This window comes from Leptinotarsa decemlineata, unplaced genomic scaffold, assembly GCF_025532065.1.
Source record: "Leptinotarsa decemlineata unplaced genomic scaffold, Ldec_3_MD MMD2_tig00001621_RagTag_RagTag, whole genome shotgun sequence".
Classification (NCBI taxonomy): domain Eukaryota; kingdom Metazoa; phylum Arthropoda; class Insecta; order Coleoptera; family Chrysomelidae; genus Leptinotarsa; species Leptinotarsa decemlineata.
The window spans coordinates 1,460,684-1,480,988 of record NW_027412566.1 but is presented as its reverse complement, the minus strand read 5'-3'; the positions used below and the strand labels follow the sequence as shown (position 1 = coordinate 1,480,988).

The window sequence follows — 20,305 nt, the reverse complement described above, 5'->3', positions numbered from 1 at the left end:
GACGGCAAAGAGAAACCAAGAAGGATCAGACAACGAACTTCATGTCAGATAAGAGGCTTTCGCATAGACGTAGAATGATCGTTTGCAGCAGAAACATGAACGAAAATAAGCAAGTCGGGTGTTTTATTCATCCTAGTTTTTCTTTCCTTTCATCACTTATTGTCGCTGATACAAGTTAACAGCAACTGGGTTCATTTTTGTAAAATATGGATATATTAGTGAAATGTGTAGTGTATCCGAAAATCGTATTGTAATAATAATAATATTTTATTTTCCACTCGACAATATACATTGTATGGGATTCGTCAGGTAAACAGAAATCATTTTACCTAATGAAAACATTAAGAAATGGATGAATATAAATTATTTCCATCTGTCAGTTCCGGACAAAAAGTAATCCACAGAATAAATATACTTCTTTACCAGCATATCTTTCAATCTATTTCTAAAATTTTTTTGTCAATATTTTAATTGGGTATTGTGTAGAAATATTATCTCTGAAACCATATTGCGAATTTGACATTAAACGGTGTTTTTCTAGAAACTCAATGATTCTTCTTTGAATAACCTTTTCCGGTACTCAGGAGTACCAAGTCCAAAATAAGCACACTTAATTTTGTTTCCCTTGATGACCATTCCGTAAATCATCAGGAGTTTTTGCTACATGGTCGTTCGGTCAATAAGTCAGCATAATGGGCGACTATGAATGGGATTGTTACCTTTTTTTTCTGTTAGCAACCTGCACACATCGATACTACTGATGAACGGGGTCTCAGTTTTCACTGTTTGATTCGTAGCCCTCATATGGTTGATGTGAAATTCAGTGACTGCTATTATTTTATTGTTGTTTTCTATCGAAATATGAAACATACCTATTTTTCCAGATCCTTATTGAGCTCCATGATTTCTGTAAAAAAAAATGTGTTTTAATATCTTAGCTACTTCTGAAATGATTATTTTTCAGTCTATCATGTTATTTCAAAAGTTTTGTCCGTTTTTTTTGAGTTCACTTCAAACAGTAAATACTCATCAAATCAATCAAATCAAATATGTTTTATTGTCCAAAGTATAAACTCGTTGACAAAGCTAATCATATATAAATGAGTTTCACTATAATAACTATACATTATACACATACATTGGTTTAATGTGTCTTACTGAAATATGGTTACGATTTTCAGTGCACAGCTGAAACAATTATCTTAAAATTAACTTAATAATAATATAATAATATTACGGTATACTTTATGTTCGAAAGATGAACATCACGTAGATAAAGCAATTATAAATATATAAATGAATATGCATATATGAACGCACATAAAGACCACACACATACTTATTTATATACATCCTAGATGAACGAATAGTCAGACATTAACAGGTAAACAGTGGTAACAGGTAACAGTTAATAGATAAAATATATGAATAAATAAGATAATCAGCCACTGTTTTCAAAATTGCAGGAGCTATTGAAAATCAACATAAGCAGTGATTGAACATGAAATGCCTGAAATGCCATTTCAGAATTCCGTCCATTTTTTTTTCAAACTACTCTTGAACACTATAAAACACCTGGTCAATGAGAACTTGCTTCACAGACTTCCTGAACTGATAAGGTGATTGGATATCTTTAAAACTGGTCGGTAGATTATATATTTTAGCTGCATTATAGATCAATGAGTTTTTATTCACATTTGTTGATGGAATAGGCAGTCTCAATTTGTCGTTTTGGCGAGTGAAACCAACAACAACATCGTAAGATGATTTGTTATCATGTACTAGACACACAGTTTCGAGTATGAATAAAGAAGAAAGTGTTAGTAATTTCTGCTCTTCGAACAAGGGTTTGTAAGACTCTCTAGGCCCAACTTTGCACATATATCGGATGGCGCACTTTTGGAGAATGAAGACTGTATTGAAGTGTTGTTTGTTGCAGGTGCACCAGAATGATATGCCATAACTTAGATGCGATTCAATCTCAGCATGTTACACAATTTTTGCGGTTACAATACCCAATTCATTCGACACCGTTCGTGAAGCATAACATCCCAAAGCAATTTTTTTGCTCAGCAAATTAATATGGTTATTGAAATAGAGGTTGCTGTCCAGATTAATTCCAAGAAACTCATTTAGTTTTTTATTTGATATATTATCATTACCCATCGAAATGCCTGACAAGTTGCAATTAAATGATATAAGATGGGTTTTTTCTATATTGAAGGATAACACATTGAAGTTGCACCACTATCTCACTTTAACAATATCTTGTGCTATTTTGTTTTGAAAATCATTTTCATTAGTGTCATGCCACAGGATGGTTGTATCATCTGCAAAAATTGTGAACATTACCTCAAAATCAATATAAGCTAGATCATTAAAATACAACAAAAACAATACTGGCCCAGTACCGAGCCTTGGGGTACTCCGTGTCTGACAAAGACAATATCTGACAGCGTGTCAGTTCTCTCAACTTGGGTTCGTTGACTCAGATATGATTCCATTTAGTTAAGGCTTTGATTTCTGAAACCATAGTGTTGGAGTTTGCGTAACAGAATTTTGTGGTTCTCACAATCGAAAGCTTTCGACTTCATAAAAGACTGCTGCGCATTTCTTTTTCAAGTTCAACTCAGAGTAGAATCTTTTTAGCAGATGGAAAATTGCATCCCCTGTAGTCTTTCTGGATTGAAAGCCAAATTGTTGAGGAGGATTTGAGGTTTTGTTGGCAGATATGAAATTCATCAACCTAATTTTCACCAATTTTTCTATGATCTCACCAAGGGATTGAAATGTAAAATGTTACAGCCATATCTATACTCAATAGTTTACTTTCAAACCATTGAATTATAGCTCTGAAATTTTCTTCAACTTTTTCTTCCAAACAGCTCCACATTTCCGATTTGTAAATGACTACTCTGTCATTTGCGAAGCTTATTATGTCCCCATCCACATCTAGCATAAAAAGATGGTTCAGGTAGAAATTGAAGAGAATTGGACCCAAAACTGTCCCTTGGAGTACACCATATTGTACTATTCGAGATTCACTGAGAGTGTCACACATTGGTTCCTTTCATGGAGATAACTATAGAGGAGTTGGTGGGATGTTCCTCTGAATCCAATACTCTCAAGTACCTCTCAACGCTGTAAATACCCAACATTTGCAGTTACTTCCAATATCTTACGTGACAAGGGGCATGAGCGGTGATGCGGAGTCCCAAGGGGGAGTGAGCGGTAATGTGGAGTATTGAGGGGTTTGAGGGCAAGGGGGCCCACGCTCTTTGAATCTCTGCGATATTCACTCCATTCTGCGTCGATGACGTTTCCCCCACTCCCGTTTGAGCCAGAATCCGCCTTGTTCATCTACTGGTGGTTTGAATTTTCCGCTGTATGCGCGATAGCTGATTGGTTGACTGAATGACAGTAAAAGTGAAGAAGTGGAGGTGGTCTGAAGTGGGCTTTGAAGGCTAAGGCTCAGTTCACACATAATGGACGACTGGCAGAGACGAGGCGCTGACCTTTACCCCGTCCGTGTGAAGTGGGCCTGAGGTCCAAAAAACGCCAGAATTTAGCTCCATAAGAAAATACATGGGAATTTGGCCTAGAACTCTTGCAACTATATCACTAACCTAACAAACCTTAACGGGTTATTGGAATTGCCATAAGGCAGATAAAAAGGAATATTTCTAGAAATATCGATAGTAATGTTTGTCTTTAGGAAATTATTAAATGTTTCGCCATGTTGTAAGTACTAGGTGAAGATATTGACCTCATATTGTTTTAGGAAGTATCTGCCAGGAGCTTCGAAATGATGTATCACAAGACTCCCCTTTCTATTTATTTTTTTTCCAGATGGAGCCCAGTCGCCATCTTGAAAGTTTCATCTGTCAATTTTACTTCAAAATAAACTATTCATGCATTCATTTCATAATCTCAAACTTCAATTTTTTTAGTTGACACGTTCAAAAAATGAAGCGGGAGGGACATTTACGAAATGCACTGTAAAATTGTTGTCAAACGATTGGATGTAGTGCTCAATTTTCGAATTTTTTCATTTTTCACTAATTCATCAATCAATGTTTCACTTTTTTCTTCTCGAAACTCTGAATGCAAAGTGATATTTTCTCAACTTTGATATCGCTTTGTACTTCTTCACCACAAAAAATATCGAAGAAAACATGCTGTTAATTTTTGTGTACGAACGAAAAAGTGGAAATGCCAACAATATGAGCACTTCCTATATTCATTTATAAGTAATCTCAGATGAAACATCCATAATCATCGAAACGGAACAAACCTGCAACGCCTCTGTTTAGATAGTCGAAAGCTGAAACTCATACGAAAATGTTAGTGACAGATTTATAGCGGTCTGGTGAAGGCTCGGCTACCAGTAAGTAGGTACACATAGAGAAACTTTCGGAAATCCACGGAGCAAGAAGACCCTCTAGTCCTCTTTACATTCGTGCTGATATATGGCAGTCACGCAGAGGATTACGTCTAAACTTGTATTTATGTTATAACGTTATGCCGCGGTGACAAATTTGCCGCAACGGCGATCTCAACTTTCGGACTTTTCGAATCTGGATCGGACCGAGTTAGAAAGCTGGATGGGGATCATGAGAAGAAGTATCATCAAGCAGGAGATGGAATAGATAATTTGAAACAAACGCTGCAGATATAATGTACTTTGAAGATGATAAGTGGAATTGAGTTACTAATAAGTTTCATTTGGCACTGAGTGACGTTGATTTTTCCCAAAATTTTTTACAGGAAAGTGTACATTAGTCAATCAAACCGTGTCTCAGGACTGTATCGAGGAGTCATAGGTACCAAAAATTTATAATTCGAAATGAAATTTCCAATTATTTATTTCCTTTCTACATTCAATCACCTTCCCGGCTAATACTACGGTGGATATTTAATTATATCCGACAGAAAATTATGCAAAATATCTCAAAGTTGTTAGTCTACCACATGTTTCACGTTTATCCAGCAGCAGAACCATGCTGAAATCAATCAAGTTGATCACCTACAGATCGAAGTATCATATCTCATCGTTCCAATTTCAGTATATGTACCGCTGAAGCGAGTACAACGTACAGAGATATTGCATGAGAACCGGCCACTGAAAAAATATATCAAATTCAGCGATTGGCTTATTTTAACATGACAGGAGCCATGATAATAACACCAACCGCGGCAATGGAATTATATATTGGTCTGACCCTTCTGGACCTGTACGTTAATGAGGTTGCTTTAATGGTCATGTTACGATTGCGCACGGCTGATTAATCATCAAAGTAGGAATGGGTCAATTGAGACTGAGCCTATGGTAAGAAGCGCCCACTGCACAACCTCTACTGCAGGCAACCAGTGATGCAATTGAACCCAGGTTTGTGTTTAATAAACCCCACAAAATAAAAATAAAACCGAACACAGAGTCAGATGCTACAAATGCAATACACATATATACAAACGGCTCAAAACCCAAAGAAAGCTTAGGATGTGGGGTGTACTTCAGATCACTAAGCCTGAAGATTAGCAAGGAATGGGAAAAAATACCAGCGTGGTTCGAACAGAACTGGCTGGTATCTCAATCGCCACAAAGGAAATAATCAGGAAAGGAATTTCTGGCAAAAATATGACAATCTGCACTGATAGCAGACAAGCCCTATTAGCCTAGGATAGACAACGTGTTACCTCAGGGCTAGTATTAGAAAGCCACCAAGATTTAGCAGAGGCTTTGGTAGATTAATACATTATCCTCAGGTGAATTGAAGGGCACGACAGGAGTGAAGTAGATATTTTCTGTTGACCAGAAAATATCTACGCTCAACAGTGGGATTTCTGACTAAGGAAACACCTCCTCAATATGTGGACATACTTCTATGCATCAGATGTATCAGATGTATCTATGTATCATCAATAAATGTTTGTGAATTCTATTCCACAGATTCTTTCGGAATATGAAGGTGGTCCTAGCCGGTTCATCTTTGCAACGCATGCTCCAAACTTTGTAGTCTCTTTCAGTTGTTAGAATCATACCCCAAATGTGGTTGTATTCATGATTCTGTGTTTCATCTAGTTTTGAACTTTCACAAACCTCTTCCGATTCCACAATCATAGCATTGGTCTTGACGATCTCTGTGGATCTATTGCCATGTGAAGTTGATACTTTATTCCATTCACCTGTTTTTTCCAGATCCTTCGACACTAGTACACTTCGTATCTAATTTCCATGACATGGACCTTCCACATTCCACCATGGTTACCTGGTTTGTTTCATTCAAAGTGCAGAAACAACGGGTCTTCGTGTGAGTCTTAGTCTTCTTCTCTCATTCGTGTGTCTTATTGAGGAGAGCATTTCAGATTATTCAGTTCATTCAGGCCATCTTATCTTCTCTTTGTCTGATATTCAAGTGATTTTCTCTGTCTTCATTATCTTCTACCTATTCTTCTAACGAATGCATTCATATTGTTAGAGATTCATAAAAAGAAAACTATATTCTCCACCCAATCAGACTATCATAATTATCTCACTAGAAATGCAGATAAACTTAGGCAACCGCTGAATAAACTAGAAATGTCTATACGAAATTCACTGGACCTCAAGTTGTACAATCATTTACCAGTTGACCTCAGTCAGCTCAGTACTCCATCATTGAAGAGGAGAGTTAAAATATTCCTTTTGAAAAACTGTTTTTAATCAACACAGGATTATATGGATAGTACTTACATTTGATGATTAATTCACTTGATATTACTTTTTTATATATATGTTGCTATGTGATGTTCTGTAGCACCGATATTTTATTCTACGTAGTAGTTGAGGTTTATTTCAAATGTACTCAGATGCACGCAGATGCACGCTGTACTCAGTACAGCGTGCATCTGCACTCTCTTTGACCTATCATAAATGTATTTTTCGTATGCATAACATGATTAAATAAATTTTGTCTGTCTGTCTGTCTATACTCGGATCGAAGTGGAGAAAACATGTCATTCATTGCCATCTGGAATCAAGATATTCATCACCTCATAATGAAAATGATGAATATACTGTTGGAGAAGGAGAAAAACTCAAATATATAAAAGTCGTATAATTTTCAAATAGAGTTTTTTGATCGTCGCTTCAAAATCACTAATTGGGACACCTGCCAAAATGTTTTTCCACAATACGTTGAATAGAAAGAAATATAATTTCTGTCAATTCAAATGTATGTCTATAGCAAGATGACTGACTCTATTTGGGAGATGAGTAGGACTAATGGAAAAAACTCATTCTTCATTTGTGGTTATTTCGAATTTTTCAACACTGTTTCATATGTTCCATATTCTACATTTCCATTATTTCAATGTTTGAATTTTCATATCACGCATCAGCCAATCGAGAGAGGTATTGATTAAATATTGTATGTGATTGAATTTCCCTGTCGAATGGATGGAGGACGTACTTCACTCCTGTTTTGATTAAATTATGGATGTTGTTTTGTTCACGTACAAAGCTCAAGTATTATATGAATGTGGCAATCCATAAACAATATAATTCAAAATTATGTGGATTTTGTAGAGGATGTTCAAAATTTCATTAGATGAAAAAAATAGTGATGTTAAACCAGTAAATATTTCCTCTTGCAAAGGACTGTTTTTCCTCTCAATAACGATGAACAACATCATTATGCCGTTTTCAATGAGCTCTAATTTCTGGCTTTATATAAATTCTTCATGACATAAATCATGTCTACGTTTCAAAAACTATCAATGATATATGACGATCACATTAGCACCTTACAAAATATAATCACGGAAAAATTAATCACTATATTCATTATCGACACTACTCTTCACGATATTCATGTTCAAAAAATTAGGTGAATTTTCATTTTTCCCAAAAATTATTTATTTATTCATCAATTTTCTTTTTGTCCCCTTCAAAGTAGGGACTCATTAAAAAAGGGGCCAAAAAAATATAAAAATGAAAAAATTTTTATTGAAATATCAAAATACATGTTTCTATAAATATTATGAAGTGGAGAATAAACGAAAACTACCTTACAAACAATTAACATATATAATTTTGCACATTATAAGCATATGGGATTTTTACACACCCCACAATTGATGTTTGTTTTTTTGTCTTGTTAAGCAGAACATAATGAACATCGTGATTGACATAATGAGATTCCAAGTTCTTTGATGTATTCACATTTCTTAATTTTCCTCACATGTGCAAGGAAATATGAGTTGCAGTCCAAATATGAGTTGTAGAACTGGTTCCCTTTCAGTGGAAGAGCTTCATGAAGCAAGAGCCGAATCGATCCCTCTACGGAACCCTTCTTCACTTGGAAGGATCGATCGCATGTGAAACATGTTCTTCCTTACGAATCAGTAGATAGTTGTCCTGAAAATCTAGAGAAAAAAATTGGATTGGATAATTTAGGAAACACTTGCTACGTGAATAGTATTTTACAACTGTTGTTCATGACGAAGAATTTCAAGAACGGAGTTTTAATGATGAACGTGAACGGGAATGTTTCCTACTTATTTATCAAACTCAAACACCTGTTCATGCAACTGCAGTTTCGTAAGAAGGTATCATCTTTCCCTCCAACTGATTTCCTGGAGTCTTTGAAGTCCACTAGATACTGTTAGGACAACAAGAGGATTGTTCCGAATTCTTGGGGTTCTTGTTGAATACTCTTCGTGAGCAAAACAATAGCAAAATCAATACTCCTGACCGCTCTGGACTGAATGATTCCGTACAGCCCATCTCGTCTTGTGTTTATAAATCTTTTGCTGAAAAAATCCTCACTTGTTTACTTTGTGGTAAATGTTCAAGAAGTACCGAAAACTTATGTGAATTTCTGAAACTTCATTTAGCTTTTCCTAATATGACTAATAACCAGTCCGTGCAAAGATTATTATTGAATCATCTGAAAATGATTTTTTTAACAGGTGATGATCGACTGTATTGTCAAACATCTGCCAAACTAACTGACTGTTACAAGAAAACAAGTATATCTGAGGCACCAGTCAATCTAATAATAACACTGATGATTTTCAAACAAGACTCAACCTCTAACGGAAGCAAGAAACTCTTTGGAAGGTTCGAAATAGATGAACATTTCAACCTAGCAGACCACTATTATAATATTCATGCAGTCATTGTTCACTGTGTTTCTGGCGTTGAATTTGGTCATTATTACGCCTTGATCAAAGACGAAACGGACTGGTTTAAGTTTGACGATAGTCGTGTCACGAAGTGTTCTGGCGATGCATTGAATTTATTGGAGCCTCTGGAGACACCCTACATTTTGTTTTATAAGAGAGAGGACATTGTTAGATCAAGATCTTCAGATGATGTGGTGCTGCAGGTTTTTCCTGCAGCTGAAAAAGCAAATCCGCCACTGGAATCAATGAAGTCGCCCCCGAGCGCCAATTGATTTGTATTGTTGTTTTTATTTTATTTTTATCGTTGTTTTAATAAAATGTTGGAAAAAATTAATATAGAACTCTACCATTGACAGCTGAAATATTGAGAATCATGGAAAATATTGCCTTGGCCATCTACGGGTTCGCCTTTTTTGCTGTTATAAAAAAAAACTAACTCAGGTTTCTTAGTATTCTCCCCAACTACTCCATCATTGTGCATAGTAGAAAGCAATACTATTTATTTATTTCGCTTTGGTACGTAAGACATCAACGTCAACTCTGACTGAAAACCAAAAACGGATTCCTGCCCTTCTCTTTCCTTTTGAGATAGAAAATTCGGGCAGGATAAATATTTTTCTCTCATTTACAGTACCAACAAGAGTGTACATGCAATAATAGTTCAATTGCAAGTTCAACAGAGGTGTACCAATTGTCTACCACTATTACTTATTGGTTGTACTAATCTAGGATAGGTTGAAGGCCTGTTGTACATCGTAGTTCATCCCTACCGTAGTCCAACATATGCTTGGTATCAAGCTTCGAAAGGTGAACAAACGCCTTGGAGTGAGCCAATCCTGGAAGATTCTGCCAGAAGTCCATAAATCTTCTTGCCATCCAGGTGTTCGATCTTTGTTTGGCAAAGCGTGAAGCGATGCCTTCCAGGCCAGTAAGGCCAGGAATCCAGACCAGAGACAATCTGTTAATCTGTTGACCAAGAGCTACCAACGCCGCTTGATTGTCCGAGAATATTTTTATTGACTTGTGTGTGACGTTGGATTTACCGAATCTTTCCGCACACAATCCAATAGCGTAAATTTCCGCTTGAAATGCAGTCGCATAAGTTCCTGTCCTGGGTCTGCGACTAAAAACACTGCACGAAAACACCTGCACGAGAACCGGATGGTGTTTTTGATCCATCTGTGAACCAACAACTATCTGCTCTTGAAATTTCCTTCTTCCGGAGAATCCAGTCCTCTCTACTCGAGGTCAGTATTTTATAAGGCAGTTCGTAGTTGACAGTTGGAGGCATAAAGTCAGAGTTCATTTCCAGTGACTTCCAGTGTCAACCAACAGTCTGTTGCACTCTGCATTGAATTGATTTGTGCAATTGGCAATGTGCACAAGTCTGTTTGCAGTCGTCCATCTAGCCTCTCTCTCCAAAAAAATGTGGAGAGAAGGTAGATCTAGAAGGATCTTCATAGCCGCTGACGGTTTCGTACTGATGGCACCACTGATAGCCAGACAAGCCTGTCTCTGAAAGCCAGAAAGCCGTACTTGTATATGGTTTTGCGTTTATTATTTTTTGTGTCTTTGAGTCTGCCATAATTTGTATTTATAAACCATATTTAGCAGGTTAATTAGGTATATACATCCTGAAACCGCATCGCCCCTATTTATTTATTATTTATTCTTTTCCACAAACTTGTTGAAGAGCTCAGAAATAAGTGCAAATTTGTTAACCATTCTCCCTCTTCCTCTTGTTTGTTCAAACTCAACAAAAATAAAAATCTTGCTATAGACATCATGCAGCGAAAAATTTGTCGTCCCGCACCATTCGTTGCCCACATATCTTTGAGATCTTCGTGGCGTGATTTGAATAATCCTGACAAGTACATAAAACCAGTAAATGCTTTTATTTCTGTTTCGGATGTTTTTGATATAAACGATGGCTTGAACTGCTGCCGAGAATTTTTACGTTTTTTAAATGAACTGTAACGAGCGTGAACACTTCATAGCCCACTGTTTATGTTTAGCACAATAATTTCTAACATTTCTTCAGTAAATATTATATTTCCGGACTCTGTGACAACGATATTTCAAGCTGCAGTTTTACTCATTGTTTTTGGAATTTTTGACCATTTTGTGCGATCATTTCCGTAAAATGCTTGATGGTCACGTTTTTGTAAACCCTGTTGTCCTTGCATATCAATTTGAACTTCCTGTGGTTCTTGAGCTTCAATCTGAACCTCCTGTTATACCACAGCTTCAGTTTCTGTCTCGTCAGAAGAATCGTATTCATCACCTGAAGGTTCCCATTACATTTCACTGTCTGTATCATGACGACTCAATTCCTCACAATTTGATTCAGGAATATCACTGGCCTCTCCATGGTCGAAAATTTGCTTAGCTGTATGCAATCGTTCCTCATTATTGGATGAATGTCCTTCAGCAGCGATTGAGGAGCACCCTTCTTCATTTTCTACATATTCCCAAAATTCATCATTCTCTAGAATTTTTTCCAGTTTAGCCTGGGTTGATACTCTATTCGACATTCTAAAAAATACATATCAAATCACATAGCGATCTACATTACAAAAAAAATAAAATATTCACCTCGTTGCGCCGGTATATTCCACTTTTCTTCTTCTTCTTCTTCTGCCTAATTATGGCCCCAGCTTCCAGATGACGCTATTATGACCAGTACTCTTTTTATTATATTGAAAAATATAATAAAAACTTTGTCCAGGGAGTGCAGAAGTCTTGCTTTACGCAATACTGCACCCCATTTTTATAATTCCAATTTATTATTATTGAAATGCACGTCTATCTACGGCGGACTTATACATACATATAAATTTTACGTCTTTTTCATAAAAGATTATTAATTACAATCCTACTCCCACGTGGACATCCGGTCCAACCCGGCCTCCAACCGGCGTAAATGGGAGCACTATTTATTCAAATACACTAAAACAATGTTTATAATCACTTTTTCAACTTTTGCATGCACGTTAGAAAACGGCGGACATACACAACATGAGTTCCACCTCCAACAATGGAGTCCGCGTAGGTACCTTCTTTGTGAGCGGTCGCTATCGGCCCACCACCATGTCAGAAACGAAACTCTCTATATTCCACTCCTATCAATGTCAGAACTATAACGTAAATACTAGACTCGGGTTCTGGGGACCCAAAAACAATCACAATCAAAGTATATTCAAAAGATTATGCTTTTGCAGCTCAAACGCAACTAAACTAAAGAATGTCTAGGAGTGGGTAGCAGTTACGGCTTGGGATATTCCAACGTATCATTGTGAAAATATAATATTTTATGAATTACACAGGCCAACAAAAAAATGTTTTAGAAAACTTTGTTTACTTCAATAGCAGATTTTATAAAATTTTGTGTGCTGAATCCAAATCTGGTCTGAGTTTTTTTGTATCACCCATAGTTTTTGGGAAATTGACTTTTTTATATAATTTAAAATCGGTACGGTGTATGGTGAAATTAATGAAACACTTTGCCAAATAAATCTCATGGTTTTTATTTACACTAGGTTACTCGAAATAATCATCCAGTGTAGAATAAACTAGTCAGATGGAATTGGTTTATACTTCCTTTCTCTTTTTTCTTTGAAGTTTTTTGTGTAGCTTTTCCTGCAATGAGTCGCTTGTTGAGCTTCACGGTGAAGTGACCAACAGTAGTCTCCCATCAAGTTGATGTTCCAGCGGCCCTGGTAACATTTTTCCATCAACTTAATATTTTTGTGAAAACGCTCACCCTGCTTCTCACTAACATCTCCCAAATTTTCCGGGAAATAATCAAGATGACTGTTCAAGAAGTGGACTTTCTGGCTCATCGAACATCCTAGTTTCTTGAAATCCTTCAACATGTTAGCTACAATGGTACGATATTCTGGGTCTTTTGCAATTCCTAAGAATTTTGTAACAACTTGCTTGACTGATACCCATGCTTCTTTCTTATGAACGGTCATTGTGGTTTCAAAGTTTACGTCGAACATAATTTTTTGAGTGTCAGGTCCTACAAAGACGCCTTCTTTAGGTTTAGCCTCTGGAAGGTTTGGACAGAGATACTTGAAACAAGGACCACCTCAAGGCAATGCCTTTACAAACTGTTTATATATAGAGGTGGTAAGAGAATTCTTCTAGGATCTACAAGGTTTTTGCAGAGAATGTTCTCCTCGCTGGGTTTTAAAGACTCCCTCACAGGCCAGTTCTTTCTGCACCAATGTTGATGCCTTGCTCTACTGTCCCATTGACACAAAAAACATGGAAATTTGGTAAAATCGCCATGCTGACCGAGAAGCATGTATGTTACTTTGAAGTCATCACATATCATCCAACTATGAGCCCCGAATAGCCAAATTTATTCAACACTATTTCTACGTTCTCATAGGTATATTTTATATGCACAGAATGGCCAACAGGTATAGATGCAGAAGTATTACTATTGTGTGATGAAACAGCTTTCAAACTAGTTTTGAAAGAATCAGTAAACAGCCTCCAGTCTTCTTTTTTGTATTCAACACCAAACTTTTTGATCAGACCTGGAATGGCTGATCAGTACACTAAACCACCTTCTTGTTCAAAAATTTCGAAAACTGCTGCTCTCTATTCCTATACACATATATGCTAGTTCCAACTGCCAACGAGTTATTTTCTTTCAGTCTAGAACCAAGCAATTAAGCTTTTTCTTTTGTTAACCCAAGATCCCCAACTAAGTCGTTGAGCTCAATCTCAGTGAACAGTTCAGGCTCTATATTTGCTGTAGCACATTGAAACTCTTCATCATCTTGCTCATCTATATCTGACAGTACATCAGAAAACATTTCAGTTTGAACAGAATTCAAATCATGTGGAGGTTCTGAGACCGGCAAATCTACATCGTGCCCTACTGGTCGAATGGCGGTAATATCAAAACTGCAAAAGTAGCGATCATCCGTGGAACAGCGTACTTGAATGCTTTTTTCTCCTATTTTGACCATTTTCTAAGATCTTCTTATGCGGGGCCCAAGATTTATCCCGATCCAAGTTCAATTCCAAAATATTAGAAATAAATCTTTTTCACAAAGTCTGTAACGTTTCTTCGATATTTTTCAATAAATAACTCATCACAAATATAACAAAAACTGTCAGCATAGTTCTTACAACCGCGATTACACATTTTAATGAGCACATGTGTTAGGAATCACACGTTGAAAGGTAAGACCTCGTTAGTCCTTAGCTCACACAAGTTTCTAAACTTCTGAGAGTTGTCATTCGTATGAGGGCGACAGCTGATTACCGGAAAAAACATATGTTAAACAGATTTTTTTTAAACATGTACTGGAAACCAGAAAGTAAGGTTCGGTTGACAGTAAAAAAAACATCAATTATGAACAGAACAACATAGTTCCCCTTTTTCTGGACAGTAAATGTGTTTCAGCAGTGCTGTCATCTCTTTACATCCAGCACAAATTATTTTACAATTCTATTTGTGATAAATAAAAGCTGTTAAATTCTGTAATAAATAAAAAAAATAATATATTGATGTGCAAATGTGAATAGTAGGTGATACGGCTTAATACGTGTCATATTTGAATTTAGCATCCTAAAAAACACTATATTGAGGTTATCATGCACAAGTCACTATTGTAACTTTTATAATATTGTGTGTATATGTCTATATTTCGCTTACTCCCAGGATTAATAAAACAATTCATAATTATATATCAGTCACTGTTCCGTGCCTTCTCAATTTCTTCTAAAAGATCACTATTTTTCAAGCCATTTCGTATCGCTTGGCTGTAACATATTTCCGCTTCATGCAGCCTACGAAGTTTGAAATTTGCCAAACATAGGTTTCCTCACAGTTCTGAGTGACTAGGATCTCTCACATTTCCTTCGCTGAAACATTCTTCTGCACTCAGCAAATCATTCTCCCGTAAATAGAAAAGCTCTGCTTTTAACCAAGTGTAAGGAGTAGGATTGTACTAACAAGCCAACAAAGCGAACTTCCTTGCTTTTTTATCGTCTCCGGCACGTTCAAAAATTAGTTTATTCAGACTATCATTCATTTCTGATATCAAATAAACAAACAAATCTGGAATAGTTTGGTAACCTCTGCTGGTATTTTCGAATCCACCAGGTTTGAATTCGCTTGTGGATTGCAAAGTTGCGACTTTGTGTATATTCAATTGTAGTCTCTATTTAATAGAACCTATGTTTATGTGCAGGTAATGATATTCTGATATTATTATTATTATCTTTGACAAGAAAAGACTAAATATTACTGGAGTTCTATCCCAACACCAAACCGTTATTTTCTACACCTCGAAACGTGTTTCAATCACCAAGTGGCTATCTTCAAGAGGAAGATTGAGGAAGTTTGATCTTCCTATTGAAGATGATCACTTGGTGATCGAAACACGTGTCGACGTGTTGAAAATAACGGTTTTTTTGTTGGTATAAAACTCTATTAATATACATTACTACAGCAAACAAAAACTAAGCAATCATAAGTGTAACTAGAGAACTGATGACTTTTTCTCGAATTCTATGGATTCCACAGAACACTGAAAGCAATTTCCAAATGAACAGAGGAATAAGATGAAGCTATTGAATTACTAGTCTATAAACTGTAATTGCAAAAGTAATAATTCTGCCTCTGAATGGACGGTAAGGCATTTGGCCATTCTCATATTTTAAATTATCAAGCGCTCTACGCTCAAAGACGGAAGCACTTCAAATGTAAAAAACGCTCCTCTCCGTATCGATGCAAATAAACTCGAATTATTTACGGGTACCTGCGAGCTCAAATAGAAGGGTTGGATGGTGTTTAATTGCACATCCAAACAGCAGTTTTGAACATTCAGTAATTTATATCCAATTCACGAAACAGGTCGCTGTTGCCCGTAAAAATGCCCGGTATTTTTTCACCAGGATGTGAGAAACTACGTTTTCAGAGGAATTTTGACATTGGAAAATCATACAAATTTTTGCGGTACTGATTTTACGGAAAGGAACAAAAAAGAATAGCGATTCCTTCAGTCATTTGTCTATGTCATTTTAACTTTGAACTTGAACAATTGATTACATTTTAAAATATATTTCATGAAATCACGAGTGTTTTATAGTTTTTCGAAAGGAATCACCTGGCTTTCCAATGAATGTAAGAATCTTCTGAAGAATAAACATATATCAATGTAAACATGTACATCATGCACCAAAGTTTCTTTAGGATACGATCCAATCTATCTCAAGCATCTCTCGAATATATAAAAAATTAAGAGGTTTTCTTGTTAGTGACATTCCATATCACTCTTATATGTTACGTTGTGTATTTTTATGTACGATATCTCTTACAATTTCAAATGTTTGAAATAGAAAAAAGTGATTTCTGTATAACTCAATCTTCATGTTTCGAATGGATTTATTCTCACCACAACTACATCTTGAACCACACAATTTTGAAAATATTTCATTTGGAAAACGGCATATCTCTGGAATGAATTTCTCGTGAATATTTTTCTAAATGACTGTAATCTACAGTTATTTCTATTCAGCATGCCACTGAAAAAAACGAATCCCGGGAACTAATTCCTGTTGTTTAAACGCAACTATTGTTACCATAACAGAAAAAAAAAAAACGTTCTGATAACAATCTGTGCTTGCAATCTAACAAGCCGGTTCCGGTTAAAGTGACTTGAGTCTTATGAACAGGAAAAACGGTAAGTATAGCAGTAATAAGGTACTTTTAATTAATCAGGAATATTTCCTGTGTATCTAGAATAATATTTTGCTATTGTTTACAAGCCACGACTGTAAAACATACGTAGGTCAGAACCATACGTGCATCCGGAATAAAACACCGTGAATGTTACAGGAATATCTAGTGATATATATCTAGATATATAAATATATATATATATATATATATATATATATATATATATATATATATATATATATATATATATATACAAAAGTTTTAGGAGTTCATGAGAGCTATATTTTGATATAATTTTCAAATATACAGGGTGTTTGGTGTAGGTGCTACAGACCAAAATTCCATTTTTCAAAATAGAATGCCCTGTATATCATTACATATTCAGATGCTACGTTAAATTCTGATATCATTTCATGTTTGGTTTTTGAAATTCGGTTACGGCGTTGTTTAGTTATTGCTTAAAATGTAAAGTCTTGAGAACGACTACTATTTTTTAAAATATCTCATACAATTATTCTCTCTGCATCAGATCACATGAAACTTAGTCAAAATTTTGGGTGTTCGAAGTAATGGTTTCAATTTTGAGTTGTGGAATTCAGTCAGGAATCATTTTGAATATGAAACAATTGCGAAATTGAAAGAGGTGTATTCGAAAACCAATCTTTAATTAATAACAATGTAAATAATATAACTTGATAAATCATTTCATAAGAATGGTAGGTACCTAGAAATAAGTCATAGAAATTGTTCAAAGTGATGTCCATTAGATATTACACAGGCTTCGAAACGTCGAATCACTTTTCTCGTACACGTCGCTTTTATAATATCAGGCGTAATATCACTGCACGCTAGTCGAATTTTCATTTTCAGACCATCCACATTCAAAGGGGGAGTAGTGAAAACAATATCTTTTGAATAACCCCATAGGAAAAAATCAAGCGGTGATAAATCTGGGGAACGAGCCGGCCACCGAATTGGACCCTTAATACCAATCCATCTATTTGGGTACGTTCTATCCAGATATTCAGTAACAACCTGTGAATTGTGAGGAGAAGCACCATCTTGTTGCCACCAAATTCCTTGTCGTTCTGCTATGGGAATATCTTCCATCAACTGGATCAAATCATTTTCTAGAAAATGTAAATATCGCAATCCATTAAGATTTTCATTGAAAAAGTAAGGTCCTATGATGCGGCCATTGAACAATCCACACCATACATTAATACCCAAAGTAGTTTGAAAATTACTTTCGCGTACCCAGTGGGGATTTTCTTGAGACCAATAGTGACTGTTATGTCGATTCACAACTCCATTATTGTGGAATCGCGATTCATCGCTCCACAAAATTTGACTGAATATGTTAGGACTTTCATGTAATATTACCTGAATACAAGCAATGAATTCAAGTCGTCGTTCAAAGTCCGTGGGTTTCAAACCTTGTACCAACTGAATTTTGAATGGGTGGTATTTATTTTCTTTCAGAATTCTCTGTACATTAGATTTACTCATACCGACTTTTTCTGCAAGAATACGAATAGAAACATGTGGATGGATAATAATATAAGCCAACACATTGATCTCTAAATCTTCAGTTCTAACAGATCTCGTATGATGACGATGCTTTATAGTAGAAGGAAATGACCCAGTTTGCAATTTTTCTACAACTCTCGAAAAAGTCATTCGTGACGGAATGGGTCTGTCTGGAAAACGTTCTTGGTATAGACGTTGTGCTTAACGGCAGTTTTTCTGACATTCCCCAAAAATTAATAACATATCAATGCAATCACTTGGACTAAACGCGAAAGGCATACTGGAGTTTTCGCACAAAGAACACAGTTACTGTTTTGCAAAGAATCACTGAATCGAACTAACAAGTAGATACAATTCAACAACATTTGTTACTATGGCATCAACAAGCATAAGCTACTTGATGAAATTGTGCAATATAAAGCAATTCACCCTCAAGTTAGTCACATTTTCAAGAATTTCAATATTATATTCAATTGATATCGACATCGTATCGTAGAGGTGAGAATAATGGTTTTATTCAGTAGTAGTCTAGTTCAATTTAATAAAAGATATAGACTGGATTCGTGTACGAGTAAATAAGTTTTTTTGAAACTTTATATTTAAGGAAAAGTGCAAGAACTCAACAACGCCGTAACCGAATTCCAAAAACCGAACATGAAATGATATCAAAATTCAACGTAGCATCTGAATATGTAATGATATACAGGGCGTTCTATTTTATAAAATGGAATTTGGGTCTGTAGCACCTACACCAAACCCCCTGTATATTTAAAAATTATATCAAAATATAGCTCTCATGAACTCCTAAAACTTTTGTATGAAACATTTTTGTGTATCTCCTTCAACAAACCAGATATTGCCTGTCACATAAAATGTGGGACACACGGTATATATATTAAGACATTTTGAAATCTGGTATAAAACAAGTGCCAGTGCATTAGATCTTCTCCTCAAAATGCTTTTGTAATTGTTTTCAAAGCTTTAATAGTATATTCCACCTATAACTATAGTGCGGGTTTTGCCGTGGGGTTTTGCTGTGGTCCGGCAAAACCCAGAAATCAACCAAAACATTGACGCCAGCTGTGAAAGCCTATATTCCTATATTATACATTGGCCCAGATTGAAAGATACCTAGTAATGATTTGTAAATATTATCGTCTTTCTTTTAGTTGCTAAATGACTTCAATGTTATATACCCAGACCATTCAGAGGCACTAACTAGGACATTTTTCGAAGGAACGGTTGTTAAATACCATCAAGAAAATACAAGAAATTCCAATTAAATACTAGATAACCACAGGAAATTCCTATAAAAGCTCGGGAAGCTGCGAATACAACTAACTAGTTTGTTTATCAAACAGGAAATTCCTGTTAAATCGAAATTACAGCTCCGGTAAAAGTAAGGTAGTTCATTAAAATAACTGGAAAATTCCAATTAAATCAGTGTAACGATTCTGTAAATAGTAAAGCATATGCCGGTTTTCGTTACAGTTCGCTTGCAGTTACTGGTCTAAAACTTGTAATTTCTAAAGGAATTAAAAGACCGGAATTGTCATGTACAATTAACAAATATTCCTGCTGTCGCTTATATAGGGGGAATTTCCTGTAGAATTCACCGAATTCATGTTGTATATCCTGGTATAATTTTTTGGGTGTGACTCGTGACTATATGTGCTCCATAGAAAATAGTTTGAAAAATCATTTTTGGTACTCAGAACCTGGAAAATAAGTGTATACATTATATGATACGAAAAACTTTTCACGTAATGAGTTGCAAACTATCAATTGTCATCCAAAATCTGAAAGGTTCCCTAATCCAGAAGTTCGCCCTTTTCAATGGTAAGGAGAGTCCGGTGACATATCATTTGAAAAACCTTCCACACCTCAATCACCACT

The 20,305-nt window shown here is 35.7% G+C and overlaps 1 protein-coding gene across 2 annotated transcripts in view; it reads right to left on the bottom strand.

The window, feature by feature from the left end:
* The window catches only part of Ten-a (Teneurin-a transmembrane protein), a 928,723-nt gene that overhangs the window by 660,987 nt on the left and 247,431 nt on the right, over positions 1 to 20,305 (bottom strand). For both annotated transcript variants that reach the window (XM_074176153.1, XM_074176154.1), the window contains exon 2: positions 873 to 907. The gene's annotated coding sequence lies outside the window, so the exon portion shown is untranslated. The remainder of the gene's footprint in view (positions 1 to 872; positions 908 to 20,305) is intronic.